We start from the raw sequence: 6,000 nt of genomic DNA, 5'->3' as shown, positions 1-6,000 counted from the left end.
TGAATAAGTAACATAGATTAGATGATATCAGCACATGGAAGGTCTCTTAATTATGCATGGTCAGACCTCCGCCCACTCAAAAATTACACAGACTTGCCTCAGTTCCCAAAAACCCTTACACTCCAGACCTGTTTATAGAAATGCCTATATTAAATGCCCTGCACCTGGGCTTTCATAAACATGGAGAAAGGCACTTGGAAGAGCTTTTTACTGAAAAAAATGAAATGAAATGCCATTTTTTATCCCAAATCAGCCTGGGACACGGCATCCCTCTGCAAATTTCCCTTCCCCATTTTTACTTCATAGTTAGCAGTACCTGCCTAGAGAGCAAGCCCTAGTCACAGAACAGAAACCTGCTGGACAGAAAAAAAAAAGACAGAGGTTGGAAGCTCTTGGGGGCAGGCTCAGCACACTACACAAGACAATAAGTGCATACAGACAAGCATGGGACGATCTAGAATTTGGAAAAGGGGGCTGCAGATGGTGAGGTGCATCATCATGTAAAAAACAACACATTTTCTTCAGTTAAAAATAAACTAGAAGCTTTACTAATACGCTAGGGGCTTATGGCTATATTATTCAGTTTACGTTTGAAGCCAAAACCAAATAACTTCATCAGAATGAGTTAAAACCAAACCTGCAGGGCTGTGAAATGGGAGCTTCATTACCTGGAGTAGCTAACTGACAGCAGAACTGCAGAACGAAGGAGCGTTGGACTAGGGAGACATCGAGACCATTAAAAAGAAAAGGGGGTCATTAACACCTATGGAATGAAGAGTTTAGAAGGAATCAGGTAGATTATAATGAGTTTTGAAGTCAATTAATTCCCTTAGCTCCGCCTGACTAAAAATGCTGCTGCTGACACTGCCAGGCAATTGGTTTTAAAATATGGGGGAATGAGGAATCAAAGCAGGGTGCAAGTGCATCCGTGCACCCCCTTGGATCTGCCCCACAGACAGGAAGGAAATAATGAGAATATATCAGTCAATTCTCAATAGCACAAGTGTATCCTATTGCCAAACTTTTAGTGACAAACGTAGAAAACAGGGATGGCAGGGACCTTGAGAAGTCATGTAACAGACCTCACGGCAGGACCAGCTGTACACTCCTGAACACTCTGACCTGAAATGGTGAGAAAAGGGTTAGAATTAATTGTCCAAATTTCCTGTTTAGTTTCTACTTTTTAGAAGAAACATGATCTGTTTTAATCTTTTGTACATAAAGGACAAGATGCTGAATCCTAGAGCCTTCATATTTGATCATATGCTTCATACATGATTAAGTGGGACAGAAAAAAAAACAAAAAAAAAACTCAGTTGCTGCCTCAAGTCAATCCTAGGCTTCTGTACTGGAAGAATATGTACCTTGCACTGGTCTTGAAAAATATGCCACTAGGCAAAGAAGCAAGCCAAGCTGCTTCTAAATTGAATGTTTCCCAAAAGATTTTCCCACAAAGTGTCAATAGCTCCTCATTATTGTGCACCTTTCTTCTCATTCACCAGTCAAATTCCTGACTCAACACAAAAAGGAACACCATGTGCTGGCAACTCATATGTGGGGGGGGGTGTGGAAATCACAATTTAAATAAATAACATTCCCACAGAAAGTGACCAAAGCATATTCCTATTTTACAATTTTATGACAATACAAGCATCAGGAGCAATGTCTTTGGTTGCAGGGCAGACAGAACTGTTGATTTTTGCAACAAAATACTAGCTTCTATAAGGGAGAGAAATTAGCAGCCTATTTAACGAATCCCAGTGCTATTTATAGGCTTAGTAATCTCCGCAAAGCCACAGGACTGACAGCAGATCAGAAATATTGGCTCAGGAGGAGAACAGAGTTAAGCAAGTTTGCTTGTTACTGACTTGGAATGCTCCGATCCTCCACGGAGGGAGCTTAGGGGATATTGTTGGCTTCTGTAACTTGCAAATTCACGATCTTTCTGTCTCCCAGTCTTCATTTCTCCAGACAGTCACACATCTTATTTTGGAAAGTAGCTATAGTAAAGAGGAGGGATTAAGTTATCATAGCCTGAGGCCCAAGAAATTCAATTTGCTACTGCTCTGTACCTCACTGTGGGACTGCCTTAAACTTTTTCTGGGGCACTAGGGTGGAATGTTCCATATCTTCAGACCTGCAGCTCTCTCGCACATTCATGCCCCAAGAGGGAGAGAAATATAACTCTTACGTGCCAAACATTTCAATGTTACTACTGCCAGACAGCCTATTCTTCACATAGGCTATTCTGCAAATACCATTAAGTAGTGTTATATTTTTAAAAAAACAAACTTAAATCAACACTAGTATTGTAATTATTGCAAAGCTGCTGAATAGGCCACTTTGTTACCTCAAGTCCTTTTTAATCCCAAAACAACATAGTTAGGATGGGAAAAACTTTCTGAAGGTATTTGAAATATGCTTACTCCATTTCACGTCCTGCGAATCAAGTTACGGGCATGCAGTGAGATAAGGCGATGAGAGTGCTGGGACCTCGGAGTTCTATGCGACTTGGGTAATTTGCTTGGCTCAGTCCTTGGGCCATGTTAAGCCATGATAACACCAGCTGGAATGTGTGCACCAGAGCTCTGGACAGCTGGGAGGAGAAAAGGCCAGTCACAAATTAAATTAAGAGGTGTAAAATGCTGTGAGAAGAAAAACAAATTGAGATGGTGAAAACAGGTGCCAACTGACATTTACCCAATACTCAGTCACACTTTCCTTTCTCTCTATGTGATTAGCAGCTAAGCTGAATTAGGGCAGATTTCATGCTGCTGTGACCTTCATGAACCCCTGTACAGAAGAAGGAAAAACACCTGCAGCCAGAAGTTTTTTCAAGGGGCTAAAATGATAAAATCCCTAACTACTGTGAAACTAGGTTGGTAACAACGATATACGCACTACTAAAACTGTCTGCATCAGAGCAATTTTTAGTTAAGTCATATCACTATTTGCTTTATTAGATTTCCTAAGCCTAAGACTTTCAAAAAACAGTAAAGGAACATGTTAAGAACAAGTACTAAGAAAAAGGTAAATAGGTTGGCAAGTGTTTAGAGAGAATCTGTTGTCTGAACAGTTGAGAAAGGAGCTCTTGGTGCTGCTCCTGATCATGTCTCTGGAGAAGCCAAACGGGGCATGGCTCAGTGCCCATTAAGAATCAATGAAGAGACGCCATCGACTCAGAAGGCTTTCTAAAAGTGAGGATAATTTTCCTTACATGGCTACTGAGAGCATTTAACTAGCTAGAACTCCAATGAAGTCACAGAAACACAAAGTTCAAAGTACGAGTAACAGTCTAGCTGTGCTAACATGGAAATGAATGAGGGATAAATTTACCCTGGCAAAAGTATAGCAGTTTAAAACTAGCTCAAGTATCTTCTGTGACCGCAGTGTAGACATACTTAACCTGTTGGAAGACGCATAGAAAAAAAAAAATCAAAATATAATACTAAATAGTGTGTTTCAAAGTAGCATTAGGCAGCTCCTAATGATTTTGCCATTTCACTTCCTGAACCTTATCTTACATGGAAAACTAAGATGGGAGAAGTGGGGAGGGGGAAGGAGAGAGAAGAGAGGTGAGCGCCCAGAACCAAAGGTTACCTGATTCAAGTAGCAATGATGTTTTAAAATGCATGGGCCCATTCCTGCAACACTTTCGCACTCAAACCACATCAGTGAAGTGAACTGGAATCAATCATTCCCCAAGAGAAATACAGACTGCTTCATTTAAAGAAGACAGCTTCAGGATTGGGAAAGGACTTAACCAGAGTGTGCACTTAACCAAAATAAATGGAAACAATGCTTTTAAATATACAGTGATGTCAGGCTTACCAGCCCCCAAACTGACTACTGTCCATTATTTTCAAGGCTCTTAATAGCAGCCTTTCCCAGATGCTTCTCCTTCACTATTTCTGGCAGAGCAGACAGTGGCTGCTTCTTACAATCTGAGCAACAAGTCAGGACTGACACTTATGCAGCTGAGCCTATTCTGCTGTTGTTATTGGTAGTGGTCCCTTGATACAAGATGATAGACTTCCAGTAAATAGGAAAGGCATCAAGGAATCTGGAGATGTCTGTCTGGGGAAGCAGATTTGAGATCCACATGTTCGACTGCTGGTGTGGCATAAAGATGCAGGAAAAAGGAGGGGGACCTGGTGATGCTGGGTCACAGGCTCTTCCATTTGTCTCTCATCTATCCACCCCAAGTGAAGTCAGCTCAAAAAGTGATCAATGCCTTGTTGTACATGACAGAGCCATGGAGGATGATTTAGTGCTTGAGACTCCCAGATATTGATGTCAATATCACATTTCTTCAGATGAGGTTCAACTATACCTTGAAGGCCATTATCCACCTTTAGAGTGAGTTGAGAGTTTAAGACCTGTTTTGGGAGCCAGTTGTCAGACATCCTGTCCAATGAAGCTGATGCTATATAAACAGGATTTCAATGCTCATGCAATGTCTATGAGCTCTATGCTGTTTGCTTGAGTCAGAACACTGGCATTCATTTTTGTCCTTCCAATTGAAATGGAGGAATTTCCAAAAACATCATTAATGGTAATATTCCAAGACTTTCAGGCGTTTCCAATATGTCATCCAAGTTTCATACCAATACAACAAAGCAGGGATTACAACAGCCTGGTAAACTAGCAGTTAGGTTTGGGTTCTGATGCCACGATCACTAAAAACATGATTTTGGAGTAGCCCAAAGGCAGTGCTGGCAGATTTTTTCTGGTGTTGAATATTGCCCATTTACTTTTGGGGAAAGATGGCTAACCTATGAGGGAAATGCTCAGCATTCTCCAAGGATTGTAATATGTGGAGAAGCAGCTGGTTAATTTAGGGTGGGTTAGAAAAGGTTCTTGTTTTTTTGTTGACAGTCACTCCAAGCATTTCATGTGCTTCACAGAAGCGATCAAGAGTGACCTGGAGCTCTTCAATTGAGTAGGCAGATATGACACAATTGTCAGTGCACTGAAGATCAGTAATGGAGTTACTAGTTTTCTTGGGTTTGGAATATAACCAGTTGATGTTAAAGAGATTCCTATTTGTGTAATGGTGCATGCTGACTCCAGTTGCCGACTCTCAGCAATGAGCTGTAGAATAGCAGCACTGAGCGAGATGGAAGAGAATGCTGGTGCAATCACATATTCTTGCTTAACTCCAGTTCTAATAATGAAACGGTCCATTTCTGAGCCACTGGTAACAGGTTTTTGTCAGCCATCTAGTTCTCATCAGGACCTTTCATAGGCTCTCTATTGATTGAACCAAAGTCACATCAATGAAGGCCACAAAGTGTTGCTTGTGGCACTTTTTCTGCAGCTGTCTAGCAAGAGAGATCATATCTATTATACCTCTGAATGGTCTGAAACCACATTGGAACTCTCCTCAGAGAGGAAATTGAGTCTACAGGAGCACACAGGCAAGGATTTTCCCAGCTATGGGCAAGAAATGCAACAATAATTGCTACAGACCAATCTCTTTTCTTGAATATGATAATGATTCTGGCATAGCTGAAGTCATTGAGAATCTGTTCATGGTTCCTGATTTTCATAACAGCATGCAGTTGGTATGAGGCCATTTTTCCACCTTGCTTATAGATTTCAGCTGGTATTCCATCAGGGCCACATTCTTGGCTGTTCATTATCAATGGCTTTCAAGGCTTCTAGAAAAGTTGGTAGATCTGCTAGCTAGTCCTTATTGGGAAACATTCAGGAACTCTTGGAAGTGGTCCTGCCATAGCACATAAAGCTTTCTATGGTAAAGCTGTTTAAAGTGCTGTACTGTTCCTAGACCTAAGAGTGATGGCTTATTGTGTTTTCCTCTGGATCTTAGCTTTATATGTGGTGATAAATGTCTTGCTTCTATTTGGATTGAGGTCATTCTGCCAGGCTTTGAAGGCTCTCCTTTTTTCTGTCAATGATAGGGAAATTCAAGCTTTCATTCTCAAGAATGAAGTCCTGATGGGGGTTTTTTGTGGAAAATCCTAGAGTTTCTTTGCA

This window comes from Crocodylus siamensis, chromosome 5 (assembly GCF_052110815.1).
Source record: "Crocodylus siamensis isolate JL-2025a chromosome 5, ASM5211081v1, whole genome shotgun sequence".
In the NCBI taxonomy this organism is placed as follows: domain Eukaryota; kingdom Metazoa; phylum Chordata; order Crocodylia; family Crocodylidae; genus Crocodylus; species Crocodylus siamensis.
The sequence above is the reverse complement of the archived record's forward strand: the minus strand, read 5'-3'. Positions refer to the sequence as shown.